The sequence below is a fragment of the Urocitellus parryii genome, unplaced genomic scaffold (genome assembly GCF_045843805.1).
Source record: "Urocitellus parryii isolate mUroPar1 unplaced genomic scaffold, mUroPar1.hap1 Scaffold_37, whole genome shotgun sequence".
Taxonomy (NCBI): Eukaryota; Metazoa; Chordata; class Mammalia; order Rodentia; family Sciuridae; genus Urocitellus; species Urocitellus parryii.
Genome location: NW_027553327.1, coordinates 13,232,906 through 13,247,929, shown reverse-complemented (window position 1 = coordinate 13,247,929; position 15,024 = coordinate 13,232,906).

Genomic DNA, 15,024 nt, shown 5'->3' with positions numbered 1-15,024 from the left:
CCACTTTTTCTGTGATTGTGTTTAAAACTGTAGGGAAGGAATTATGATAATGAAATTTTAGTTAATATATATCCTTCCTAAACCTAAGCAAGGAAAATAGTATTCTGAGCCTCTGTGGTTAAGTTTCAATGTAGGGGGTAGTCTATTTAAATTGTACCTTATCCTGGGGTAGAATACTGGGCATTCCGTTGAAAGGAAAATTTAAACTTAGCATGATAAGTATTTAAAACAAGGCTGAGGTAGGGAAAACTTTTAATTTAGATGTGGGAATTAAAGATTGAGATCTTGAGAAAAAAGTACTATATGATTGGAATTCAGCTGCCTATAAGCATGGAATATGTCTCTGGTTGATATTTGCCTTGGAAACCTTGTCTGCCTCAGTGTTGTGTTGAATCACTACTTTGATGTTAAATAATGTACAGAGACTGGGTGCTTATTCCTGTCCCCTACCTCTAGTAAAAGCTAGTTTCTGTTTCAAAGATTAGGAACATATTTTGTCTAAGAGCTAATGAGGAAATAAATACAAATATTTAATTAGTCCCCCAGCATTTTGGGAAGCTGCCAATGCCTCCCTCCTATGCTGTGGGACCAAAGGGACTCTACAGCAGTAACAGCTGAAGTTATTAAAAAGTTTTGAGTAAAAATGAGTTATCTGTATTTCTCATTATCTTATGTAATTTAGTGTATAATTATTTCTGATGCAAGTTTGTATACTTTCACTTTTTATATGAATCATATTGAGCTCCCATGCAGTATACCATATTGATCAAAAAGGGACTACAGAATACTGAGAATGGCAAAGAATTAATTGATCTGACAGTTGGTCATATTACCTTATCAAGATAAGAATCTTCTAAACAAATTCCCAGCTGAACCCACTATAGACCTAAAGAGAAGACAGAGTTTTATAGCATTTTCTTGAATGGCTTTCCCCATCTGTGGCCTCACCAGTAGAGGTCAGTCTCTACAGCAGGAAACTTGGTAGAGATTGGGTCATTACTGAGGTCCTTGTATTAATGTGGTGATAGTTGGTATGATTTTTAGACCCTTAGTATTCCAGGTATTTTCAGATTTTTTCATGTTTTTTTTATTTTTTTTAATTTAAAACAACACCTTATATAGCCATAGTTATATGTGAAAGAAGAATTCATTTTAAGAATGAATTCTGGAAGATTTAAGAAATAAATTGAAGATAAATGGTTAGCTTCCTAGGTGGTACTCTTTCTGGTAACATTAAATAATACATATTGAATTTTCTCCCCACAGGTAGCAGCACTTGTGGTATACCACTTCAGTAAATTATTTCTTCTTCTTCTTCTTCTTCTTCTTCTTCTTCTTCTTCTTCTTCTTCTTCTTCTTCTTCTTCTTCATCTTCGTGAGGGTGGGCACTCCTAATTTTATTTCTTCAAATTTGTTCTTGATTTATTACATATAGCCAGAAAAATCCACATACAGAACAAAGTGATCACATTTGGGAATTAGTATCCAATTCAAGGAACAAAAAACCTCACTGTATAGTCACAGTCCTTGTCCCAAGGTAACTACTATTCTGCTAATGTCATAGGTTAATCTGTGGTTGGACTGAATTTAAATTCATTCAAACCCTAGATGTCATTTTTTTGTGTCTTCTTTAGCTCAATATAATGCAATGTCATATGTCCAAACTGATAAAAATAGCAACAATTACTTTTTATTTGTGTGGGAGAATATGCCCAATTTATTTATTTATTCAGCTGATTAACATTTGGGGAGTTTGGGGCTAATATTGTTGGGTAACCTTTTGATTACTGAAAAACTTAACATTTAGGTTGGAAGGAGAGCACAGTCTTATGATTAAAAAAATAACTGCCATTTTTTTTTAGACTAGTCCATTCAATTGTTAAATAAAATGGTGCACATAAAACAACTGGCCTGGTCTTTGCCATATAGTAAAAAAGTCAATAATTGTTGGCTATTATTACATAATACATAAAGAAATTATATATAGAAAGATTTGTGTATTAAAAGAGAAGGAGAGGGAGGGAGGGAGGGAAGGGAAGAGAGAGAGAGAGAGAGAGGCTCAATGGTCTCTCTCTTTAAAGAAAAAAAATGGCATTCATTGTGAGTCCAAGAAAGCTAATACCAGATTTTATCATTTTGCAAAAAAACTCTATAGACTTGACAATAAATAAATCTATCGGGACTCAAATTCACTAAAATGCATCCTGCTTCTCTTTGCCCTAATTAAACATGGGAGGCCTTGAGAATTCCTGCTTCCTGGAATTCCTGCTTCCTTGTCTGAATGGAGATGAGGTGTGGGGTCCTTACTTTTCTTCTTTGCAGCACCCTGCATCTCTACCTTATTCTCAGTATTTGACACCTTTGAGGGCCTCCGCTTACATAGAGATTCAGATGTATTTGAATGTATCAAAAGATATTTTATCATCAGGGTATGATGATATTAATTTTGTTCTGTTATTTCCCGCTAGCTGAGTAAATCCCTCAATAATAAAATAGTCTACAGATGGTCAGCAGTATTCCAATAGGAAGCCTTTATTACTAGCCAGGGCTCACTCCATTACAAAGGACAGTGGCCCCTACTGATGTTAAGGCAGAGTTTAAAAAGAAAAATCACAAAAGTACAGTTTTGGTGGCATTTTTCTCTGGTCTTATCAGCGTAGAAATACTCTAAGAGCCTCAGAAGATCTTGTTTCAAAATTTATTAAAAAAAGAAAGAAATTTTAAAACTTGTGAAAAAAAGAGAAGAGAAAAAGGGGTGGGAAGAGAGCAACATTAGTATAGTGCTTGCCTCATGTGCACAGGGCCCTGGGTTCAATACCCAGATGAAGCACACAGTCTCTCTCTCTCTCTCTCTCTCTCTCTCTCTCTCTCACACACACACACACACACACACACACACACACACACACTCACACTCACATACACACAAGCAAACACAAAAAACCTGGGGATATAGCTCAGTAGTTAAACATCCCTGAATTAAATACTCAATATTTTTTAAACATAAATAAAAACAAATTTTTCATTCATCTCATACTGTTTTATGCTCCCCACCCACATGGGAATAATATGTTTGAGCAAAGACTTACAAAACTTCTAGCATGAACTTGAAGTAAGCTAGGAAAAAGGCTGAGAACAGAATTGAAGGAATTAAGAAACAAAAATATATTTAAATTTCTCATCAGAGAAGAAATTTTAAAATGGATATGTCATATTACAGGCATGTTAATAATGCAACATGCTATGGATAATGCAACCAGAAGACTGTATCTGTGTTTCAACATTCTTGTAAATGGAAGCTGGGTGCAGGGGCACATGCTTGAAACTTCAGTGGTACTGGAGGCTGAGGCAACAGAATTGTAAATTCAAAGCCAGTCTCAGCAAGAGTGAGGTGCTAAGAAACTCATTGAGAATCTGTCTTTAAATAAAATAAAAAAAATTGGTCTTCAGATATGACTCAGTGTTCAAGTGCCCCGAGATAAATCCCTAGTCCAAAAAAAAAGTTTTTCAAATTGAAAATATGAAATTCCACATAAGAATGAAGAAAGAAGTAAATATGGCAATGTTTGTGATCTATAAAACAAATGCTACACAAATCTTCACTATAAGAATATCATCTGGGGCTGAGATTGTGGCTCAGAGGTAGAGTGGTTTGATCCTCAGCACCACATTAATATAATATAAAGACATTGTGTCTACCTATAACTGAAAAAATAAATATTAAAAAAACTATAAAAATAATATAATCTGGAAGTATAACTACAATACTACAATAACAACATACAAAAAAATCATGATACTTCTTGGAACTTGCTTTAAATCAGAGGATTTGTATTGGCCTCAAATTACAAATGGTTTTCAGGTATTTGGCTGCTGTGCAGGGGCTGAGACCCACTAAACAAGGTTTAGGGCTCCAGAGTTTAACGAAGACGTGAAGAGCAGGTGCAATGGTAGAGTTGCTTCATTAGAAGGCAGCAGTTGTCTCTTGCCAGCCTCTAGCTTCTACGCTTCAGTCCCCTAAATTATTCCGTAGAAATTTTTTTTTAACTGCAGGTCAGACAAAGAAGTCACATTGCCAATATTTTACATAAGTAAGTACATAAACTCAAGAAAATGTTTATGACCTTGAGTATATACATTGAATAAGTATGTTTATGACTTTGGCTGTCTACTAAATCCATAGCCCTCTGGAATCCCTGACACCATGTAACACACTCAGTCACATTTGGCCGTATAAAAACTTTATGGAATTGAGTATTTTACAACTTCTGCTGTAAAGAGCAGTGCTAACGTTTTCATTTTCAGGGCCTACACAGAATGCTATACATCAATAAACCATACATGCATTAAAAACAAACCATTCAGGGGATCTCTTGCCCCATGTTTAACTTATAGTCATAAGTACACAAATTCTGCTTGATAGGTAAAATGTAATGGAATTGGGTACCTGCGCCAGCTCTGCCAGTAGTTCACTGGAGCCATTGGCTGCTCTTGTGTCATTTAATGCATCACCATTTACTGGATTTGCTGGCCATTATCCTCCTATTCCTTCCATGACTCTATCAACACTGTGAGGAAAGTTGATGGGTATTTTCAAAATACAGAGATCCTCCTCTACTTTTTGTGCCCTGGCTTTATAGGCTCCTTGTTTGTCTTACAATTTTCTAATTGTTTAAGTCTCTAATATATTTTTGTCAGTTTTTTCCTTATTGTTGTTGTTGTTCATTTGTTTTGTTTTGTTGGTAATGGGGATTGAAATCAGGCACTTAACCCCTATGCCATATCCCCAGAACTGCTTTGTATTTTATATAGAAGTGTGGTATCACTGAGTTGCTTAGAACTTCACTTTTACTAAGGATGGCTTTGAACACATGTTCTTCCGGCCTCAGCCTCCTGAGCAGGTGGAATTACATGTGTGACCACAATATTTAGCTTTTTGTAAGTTATTTCTGTCACATAAATAGAAACCACTCATACCATGGCCCTAGCACCTGCACATTGTCCTTAGGCCATTTCTACAAGTCATCAGTGCTACTCCTGCCACTTTTTTTTACATAGCCAGGGACTAAGGCCTTTGCTTCTACTAGTCCTTGACAGTTAAACTTGCTGGGTTCTTATAAACACACAGTGCAATCAGAAGCCTTTTTTAAGTTTACAAAAAATGCATCCCATCATATCTTAACTCTTCATAGGGGTACATTCTAATAGGATTGTGGACACTGAGTTCTATATATTTCTTGATTGCCATAGATGCTCCCTGCTCCCCAAACCGTCAACACTAATATATCAGGGCTCAGGTATCTCTCACCTGCAAAATATTGTACAGACTATGCCAGTTGCTTAATGGTAGAACAGATCCAGGAAGCAAGTGTTGGGTCTCTAGCAGTTGAAATATATGAGGTACAATAAGCATAGTAGTTATGCGTATGCAGAGGTGGCCATAGCCTCCTGCATCATTGTGTAGGATATATATATATATATATATATATATATATATATATATATATATGCCAATTTCCAAAATTTTACATAATGTATACATACTGAAAAACAAATATTTATGACCTTCAATACATATACTGAATCAGGGTGTTTATTACCTTGAGCACATAATAAACCCAAACTTCTAGAAGCATCACCAAGACAACATATGTATACCCATCCTGGGTCTCCCTATCAATCTACATTTTTAGGATCCCTCATCATAAAATCCAAACATCTGAGATATTCTGTAATAATCCATTAGCAAGAAGTTCAGAGCTCTGCATCTCCCATCCAAAACAATATATACTGCAAAGTCATGTGACCAGAACATAAGGTCCCTGCCTAGGATTACTAAAAGTCACCTCCAGGTGGTACCCAGACAAGCTCATCATTCATGCAAATGATCATTGGTCAGTTGCTTTGTGGCAAACTAGAAAGTGTATGTGCTGAAACCATACTAATATTTTTTTTAGTTATCTAGAATACATATACAACTAAATATGTTACATACTCATCACTGTCCTGCTGTTAACAAACAAAATGTCATGTGATTATGCAACACAATATTATATATCTGATACTTTTTATTCACTAGAAATAGCTCCTGCAGTCTATGACTTAAGGATTCTGCTGTATGTTCTCTCAAAGCAATTATCTGCATCTTAGTCACCATGGATGAATTTTTAAAAAGAAAAAAAGAAAGTACCTCATCCTTGGGAGTAACTAGACTTAAAGGCAGGCACCATTAGGTGAGTTTGTATACTCAACTTTAATATTGATACAAAATAGCCATTTGCAGGGTCATGCATTTCAATACCAGTGATACAGGTTTCTGATGCATGAGGATCAAAGTTTGAGATTAGCCTTGACAACTGAGAAAGAACCTGTCATAAAACAAAGAAGAAAAATAACTGGGAGTGTAAGTCAGTGATAGAGAAATCATGAGTTCAATTCTTCATATTGCTAACTAAGTTAGAAATATGAAACAAAAATATGATTAAAATTAATACTATTAATATTTTATTTATTATATAGACTTCTCTCTAGCTGTAAATTCATCATAATTTTGCATGGGCATTGAAACCAGTGTTCTAACAGATTGCAGAGAAAGCACAGAAATTTTACAGAATGAATTATATTTTCAAATTAAATCAAGTTTTACACTGTAACAAATTGTGTAGATAAAATGTGAATCAACAGACTCCTGATTAAAGTAGATAATATTTCCTCATTATATGTCAAAACAAGTTCAATGTTTAAACCTTAGGAAATAAGACACCATTTAAGATGGGGTGATTATCACAGCTCTCTTTCTGTTTGATATCCCAATTCTGCCTGTGTATGAGCCTGAAAATGACTGGTATGGTGATATGTTTCTCTAATTTCAGTGACTCAGGAGATTGTGACAGGGAGATTTCACATTCAAGGCCAGCTTCAGCAACTGAGTAAGTACCAAAGCAAACAAAAATAATGACTGTGTTGGTCAAGGTGCACACAAGTCTAATTTCAGAAGGATGGGATAATGAGGCAGGAAGAAGGTAAATTCAAAGTCACCCTCAGCCAAAGTAAGACTCTAGATAACTCAGTGAGACTCAGTCTCTAAGTATAATACAAAATATGGCTGGGGATGTGGCCCAGAGTAAAGTGCCCCTGGCTTCAATCCCTAGTCCAATAAAGTAAAATAAAATAAAATGGAGCTGGGGATGTGACTTTGTGCTTATATGCCCCTGGGTACAATCTCTGGTACAAAACAAACAAAAATTCTGTGCTTTTGAATAAGTATCACTATCTAACATCCAAGAGAATATGAAAATATTGATAACACATGTAGCCTAGAGGAGGTTAGTTTTGACTTTGAGATAAGGTAGAGTTGACCCTGAATTCCAGTAAAGTTACTTAGTAGTTGTGAGACTTAGCAAATATTCTTTCACAATGAACCCCTATGTAAACCTCATCAATTACAAAAGGCATAATAATAATAAGTGCCAACATGTAACAATTCTGCAGCTTGATCTATATACAGAAAGTTGATGTTGTTTTTACTCCTAGTCTAGAAAAATGTGGAATGTGTTTTCAAAACGTTAACATGGTCTTTTATTATTTTATGGATTATGTAATGCTTGTCTATGAAAAAGTAATAGTCAGGTATCTGTTCTAGAAACATTTTGAGTGCTTTTGTTTTTGATTTCAGAATACTGTTATTTCCATGAGAACGAGCCCACAATATTTTTTTTGATAATGAGTTATCCTGGAAAAGAAAATCAGGGTGCTTTATTGGCAGCCAGATAACACTCTAAAGTTCAGTGTACTTACAAACCATCAGCTAATCATATGCAGCAAGGATTCCAGGTGAACGGAGCCTAAATTGATGACCATTCCATTCTTATTATAAGCTAATAAGTTTTAGAAAGAGTTAACTAGTGACAGATAATTAATTAATTTACTCACTATAGGCTGCATGCCAGGATTCAATCACATGATGTGCAAAAGTTGTATGTAAAACAGCAGTCATCTTATAGATAGTAATTTATTTTAATTTTTTCTTCATTAAAATTTTGTTGACTCTCTTAATAAACTGTATTGAACTATAGAAAAATATTTATAGATATATATGCCTTTAATTATGCAAATATTCTCGCAGAACCTAATAAATTTGGTATGAATTTTAGCACAATTATAAAAACCAAATATCTCAATTCTGCCTCTAGGGTCAAGGTAAAATTGCAAATAAGTTTCCCTTCAATGTATTTATACTGTAGAATCTGGGCTACAGAAAAATCTGAAGACCTGGCACCATCCACCTTTTGGGACACCAATTCTTTATGTTTACCATGTGATACCTGAAATGGGAATGAATCTGTTTTTAGAATCTAGTGAAAAACAATCCCCACATTTGTACAGTTCTGGATTGGAGCTGCCAGCGGTCTCAATGTGCACTGTCTCTCCTGTTCTTTGGCCCTGTTGAGAATTTGTCCAGGAAGTGTATTCTATCACCTAGTGTCAGGGGCTAGAAGGAAGTTCTCCTTCTAAGAATAGCCTGACCTTTACAAGAAACAGCCTGTGGCCATCTATCTTCCTGAAACATCCTGCGGTTATCTCACTTTGTGCAGACATCCAGCAATTGCCGATAAGAGAGCTTCCCCATCCCCAGCATATAAATACCTCTGTGTGAACAATAAAAGTTTACAGCTTGATCAGAACTCCTGTCTTGCTGTCATCCCTCGTGTCTCTTGTCCCTTCATTTCTCCCCACCTAGGTTCGCCGCCCACGTTGATGTGTCCTGCCGGTCGGGACAACCTAGGATATAAAACTGCATGGTTCAGGCCTTTCATCTTGCTGATGTCAATTAATTCATAGCTCTCAAACAGGAAATTTTGAAGCAGTAAACTGAAATCTGCCTGAGACTTCAGGTAAATAGTGAATGTTAAAATGGATTTCCAAAAGTACATGTATGTATTAGTAAATTGATAATGTCAAGCTATGATAGTATATGAATATAGTGTTTTTAGTTACAATTTGTTTAAGCTCTTATTTTCTTTTTTCCTTCTCCTCCTTTCCTCCTCCTCCTCCTTGTTTTTTATTTAAGGACAGGGTCTTAATGAGTTCTTTAGTGCCTTACTTTTTGCTGAAGGTAATATTGAACTCACAGTTCTCTTGCCTCCTCCACCTGAGCCTCTTGGATTACAGGTGTATGTCACTGTGCCTGACTTTTGTTTTTCATTTGTAATGTGAATAGTAAAAACTTTAAAATTATACTTGTGAGTCTCTTTTTTAGGGATGAGAGATATGGGGACATTGATGCCTTAGGAAATTGCTAATGAGTTTAAACTTCAAGCTGTTTTTCATAAGATCAGAGAACAGAAAAGTTAAATAAAAATTTAAAGTAACTTTGATATCATTTCCATAAATAAAATATATACATATTTATCACAAATTGCTTTAACATTATATACAGTGATAAGTTCAATGCACTTCTGTCTGGGATAGGTCCTACTATTGGGAGCAAATTCTGCCTCAAAGTAAATCCATCCCAAGACACTTAATGCAATTCACAGCTACTCAAAATAATAATAAGAGGCATCATAGGAAAAATTTATACCCTCTCTGAAGATATATATCTATATATCTATATCTATATCTATATGTATATCTGTATCTATATCTATATGTATATCTATATCTATATATATATTTACATCCCCAGCCCTTTTTAATAATTATAGATATAGATTGATTATATATAGATACATATAATTATTAGATTTTTTTCTTTTTTTTTAATGTGATGCTTGGTGTTAAACCCAGTACCTCACACATACTAGAAAAGCACTCTACCACTTAACAACAACCCCTGTCCCCACAGTCCTTCACTTACTCTTTTTTTTGTGTGTGTATGTGGTGCAGGAAATTGTATCCATGGCCTTGTATAACCAAAAAAAAGCACTCTACTAAGCTGTATCCTCAACTCTGATCATTAATCTTTCAACAATGAAAATGGGGAAGTGCCTGAAGCCTTTTACAACCAGTATCTTAGGTGAAAACTGTCCATTCCTCACACAGCCAGTGATGGATTCCACAATCTTCTGTTCCATTGGTGTCTGGAGCCCAGCATTTTTTCAATTTCTTTGTAGGCTTTCTGTCCTGGATCAGGAGCATAAGTTTCCTTGCTACACAGAAGCTGAAAACAAATCACAGGGCAAATGCTGAGAACACTAAAAGCCAGGAAATGATAAGTGTGCTTGTTTTCCTGAGACTGGGAATAAAAGTTGTTTGAAGCTGGTAGAAGTAGCAATGGCAGGAACTGGAAATTGTGACTATGGACTCCCCCTGGTTCTCTCCAGTGTCTGGGACAGCTCAGCCTTCCCCCTGTGACTAGTCTAGTGAAGCTTAGATAAGCAATTGAAAACCAAATAATTTTGTTCCATCATTGTATGGAGTTTTTAGCTTCTTTCTGAAGCCCTTTGTGGACATTCATGTGCCACAAGTCCAGCATGTCCTCAAATTATTATCCCAGTGCTGAAGACTGGGATAATTATCAGGAGAGAACCCCAACTCCATTTGTTGTATTCATGCGTTATAGAGACTGCTGATTTTAGGGCTTGTTACTCATGAGTTTTTGTTTTGTTTTGTGTTTTCTTTTCTTTTTGGTACCAGAAATACAATCCAGAGTATTTTTCCACTGATTTACATCCCCAGCCCTTTTTTGTATTTTTATTTGTAGACAGGGTCCCTTTGAATTTTTTAGGTTCTTACTAAATTTTTGATGATGGCTTTTTTTTTATTGGTTGTTCACAACATTATAAAGCTCTTGACATACTATATTTCATACATTAGATTGAAGTCGGTTATAAACTCCCAATTTTACCCCAAATGCAGATTGCAGAATCACGTCGGTTACACATCCACAATTTTACATAATGCCCTATTAGTAATTGTTGTATTCTGCTACCTTTCCTATCCCCTACTATCCCCCCTCCCCTTCCCTCACATCTTCTCTCTCTACCCCATCTACTGTAATTCATTTCTCTCCTTGTTTATTTTCTCATTCCCCTCACAACCTCTTATATGTAATTTTGTATTGCAATGAGGGTCTCCCTTCATTTCTATGCAATTTCCCTTTTCTCTCCCTTTCCCTCCCATCTCATGTCTCTGTTTAAAGTTAATCTTTTCTTCCTGCTCTTCCTCCCTACTCTGTTCATAGTTGCTCTCATTATATCAAAGAAGACATTTGGCATTTGTTTTTTAGGAATTGGCTAGCTTCATTAAGCATAATCTGCTCTAGTGCCATCCATTTTCCTGCAAATTCCATGATTTTGTCATTTTTTAGTGCTGCGTAATATTCCATGGTGTATAAATGACACATTTTTTTAATCCATTCATCTATTGAAGGGCATCTGGGTTGGTTCCACAGTCTAGCTATTGTGAATCGTGCTGCTATGAACATCGATGTGGCAGTATCCCTGTAGCATGCTCTTTTAAGGTCTTCAGGGAATAGTCCAAGAAGGGCAATAGCAGGGTCAAATGGTGGTTCCATTCCCAGCTTTCCCAGGAATCTCCAAACTGCTTTCCAAATTGGCCGCACCAATTTGCAGTCCCACCAGCAATGTACAATTGTACCCTTTTCTCCACATCCTCGCCAGCACTTGTTGTTGTTTGACTTCATAGTGGCTGCCAATCTTACTGGAGTGAGATGGTATCTTAGGGTGGTTTTGATTTGCATTTCTCTGACTGCTAGAGATGGTGAACATTTTTTCATGTACTTGTTGATTGATTGTATATCCTCCTCTGAGAATTGTCTGTTCAGGTCCTTGGCCCATTTGTTGATTGGGTTATTTGTTATCTTATTGTCTATTTTTTTGAGTTCTTTGTATACTCTGGATATTAGGGCTCTATCTGAAGTGTGAGGAGTAAAAATTGGTTCCCAGGATGTAGGCTCCCTATTTACCTCTCTTATTGTTTCTCTTGCTGAGAAAAAACTTTTTAGTTTAAGTAAGTCCCATTTGTTGATTCTTGTTATTAACTCTTGTGCTATGGGTGTCCTATTAAGGAATTTGGAGCCCGACCCCACAATATGTAGATCAGAGCCAACTTTTTCTTCTATCCGATGCAGTCTCTGATTTGATATCAAGCTCCTTGATCCATTTTGAGTTAACTTTTGTGCATGGCGAGAGAAAGGGATTCAGTTTTATTTTGTTGCATATGGATTTCCAGTTTTCCCAACACCATTTGTTGAAGATGCTATCCTTCCTCCATTACATGCTTTTAGCTCCTTTATCAAATATAAGATAGTTGTAACTTTGTGGGTTAGTCTCTGTGTCCTCTATTCTATACCATTAGTCCACCCGCCTGTTTTGGTACCAGTACCATGCTGTTTTTGTCACTATTGCTCTGTAATATAGTTTGAAATCTTGTATCACTATACCGCCTGATTCACACTTCCTGCTTAGAATTGCTTTTGCTATTCTGGGTCTTTTATTTTTCCATATGAATTTCATGATTGCTTTCTCTATTTCTACAAGAAATGCCATTGGGATTTTGATTGGCATTGCATTAAACCTATAGAGAACTTTTGATAATATCGCCATTTTGATAATGTTAGTTCTGCCTATCCATGAATACAGGGTATATTTTTCCATCTTCTAAGATCTTCTTCTACTTCTCTCTTTAGGGTTCTGTAGTTTTCATTGTATAAATCTTTCACCTCTTTTGTTAGGTTGATTCCCAAGTATTTTATTTTTTTTGAGGATATTGTGAATGGAGTGTTTTTCCTCATTTCTGTTTCAGAAGTTTTGTTGCTGATATACAGAAATGCCTTTGATTTATGCATGTTGATTTTATATCCTGCCACTTTGCTGAATTCATTTATTAGTTCTAGTAGTTTCTTTGTAGACCCTTTTGGGTCTTCTAGGTATAGAATCATGTCATCTACAAATGGTGATAATTTAAGTTCTTCTTTTCCTATTTTTATGCCTTTAATTTCTTTTGTCTGTCTAATTGCTCTGGCTAGTATTTCAAGGACTAAATTGAATAGAAGTGGTGAGAGAGGGCATCCCTGTCTTGTTCCAGATTTTAGAGGGAATGCCTTCAACTTTTGTCCATTCAGAATGATGCTAGCCTGAGGCTTAGCATAGATAGCTTTTACAATGTCAAGGTAAGTTCCTGTTATCCCTAGTTTTTCTAATGTTTTGAACATAAAGGGATGCTGTACTTTGTCGAATGATTTCTCTGCATCTATCAAGATGATCATATGGTTTTTATCTTTAAGTCTATTGATGTGGTGAATAACATTTATTGATTTCTGTATATTGAACCAGACTTGCATCCCAGGGATGAATCCTACTTGATCATGGTGCACAATTTCTTTTTTGATGTGTTTTTGTATTCGATTCACCAGAATTTTATTGAGGATTTTTGCATCTAGGTTCATTAGAGATATTGGTCTGTAGTTTTCTTTCTTTGAGGTGTCTTTGTCTGGTTTCGGAATCAGGGTGCTGTTGGCCTCATAGAATGAATTTGGAAGAGCTCCCTCTTTTTCTATTTCCTGAAATAACTTGAAAAGCATTGGTATTAATTCTTCTTTAAAGGTTTTGTTTGATGATGGCTTTTAACTCATGACTCCAGAGATTTTTAAATGAAAAGGAAACTTTATCTCAAATCCAAAACAAATCCAGAACTTCAGCTTAAGTCTTCTTAGGTCAGAGAATAAACCCGTAGTTTTCTAGCTCTTTGTTCACTTTTCTGTTTGTAATGTTTATTTCTGTTCACAGTGAATAAGTATAAAATAGAATAGATAGTATAATGACCCTGTAATGACGATAATGGGCTTCATTGTACCACACTTCAAGGCTAACTGGAAGATATGTTAATGAGCACCATTAAGGCCTATTTCAAATGTAGAAACCCTTTTAACCCATTTGGGAGTACACCTCCAACAAAGTCCTTTGTTCCTGGGGTGATTCCAGGAAGAATGAAAGTGAATCCATATGATAGTCAGGAGGCCTTTTCCAAAGACTATTTTAAATAAATCTTTCTTAATATTTGGCCCAAAAGCATCTGTAAACTTCTAAGATGGCACACCAAAATGAGTTTTTCTAGTATCATTCCCCTTTCCACAAGGTGGGAGTTCTATTTTTTCTTGCTTAAATAAATACATGTATTTTTCAAAATTTCTGACACAAGCATCCAGATACAATTGGCAAAGTTAGAAATTTTGTTTTAACTCAAAACTCCACTTTCAACATAGTCAATGGTTATTTTCCCATGTTTCATAAAAGTCACAGATTTCCCTTACTATAATATTAAAGGATTATTTTCTTCTGCATCAGGCTATCTGTAAGTTTGCATCAGCAATCAAACTGTATTCAGTATTCAAAAAATAAACTGCAACTACAATTATATTAAAGATAGACAAAATTTATGATGATTCCAAAAAAAGCAGTGTTTAATTGCATCTATTTATATACTTCAGCAATGTATCTATGAAAAAGTTGTTAATGAGCCACGTCTCTCATCTACTTAAGACCAAAATTTTGGTTTCAGTTACCCATATTTCTGTTTATCTGTTAATCATTCAGAAATGATTAGGCACACATCCTTTCTGTAGGAAAAATGTCAATAATAAATAAAAAATTTGATTAATCTATGTGATGCTAAGAAATTATCTACTGTATCATATACTAGCAACCTATTGCATCCACAGAATTTTCAAATTTCCATTTTGAATATTTTGTATATTTAGCTAGATCAACCTATTATTTAGGAACATGTTTCACCATAGAACATGAGAAAAGTTCTCATGTAATCACACCTTCAAGAGAGACATAGTTGAATCTTATAGTAAACTGATATTTAACATTAATTTATAATACAGTTGATGAAATAGAAGGTTTGTTTTAAGAAAACATAAACTAAGATTGGGTTGATTCATCAAATAAAACTGTACCTAGGTGGAGGAAAAGTGATTAGGCATTTTGAAGTACATGATACAACCAAAAAAGTGATTTCTAAAATCTCTTTGAGCTCTTGGGATTCAAGGAACTC